The sequence below is a fragment of the Varanus komodoensis genome, unplaced genomic scaffold, assembly GCF_004798865.1.
Source record: "Varanus komodoensis strain SLA01 unplaced genomic scaffold, ASM479886v1 scaffold13_3, whole genome shotgun sequence".
NCBI classification, from domain to species: Eukaryota; Metazoa; Chordata; class Lepidosauria; order Squamata; family Varanidae; genus Varanus; species Varanus komodoensis.
The window spans coordinates 8,351,126-8,351,436 of NW_025335409.1; positions in this window are offsets into that span (position 1 = coordinate 8,351,126).

Below are 311 nucleotides of genomic sequence, written 5' to 3' on the forward strand. Positions count from 1 at the left end.
TGTATTTTCCAAAGAGGCTTCCACAGGCATGAAGTCATTGCATCTCCATCCCTCACTGTAGGCTCCTTAGGTTACATGCCTTGTTATACATCTCTCATAAACCAAGCCATACATAAAATAATGAAAAGTACTTCAAAGTTTAATAATACAGCAGACTTCCATGGCAAATGAACATAATGTATAAACTGGCCGTGCCAGCATTTGCCAGAGGTAATAATTAAGAATTATCTTGATTGATGCTGCTAGTAATGCATTAACAAAAAATAAATGCAGAGCTTACAAAGACATAGATGATTCCAGTTGTTCAGAAA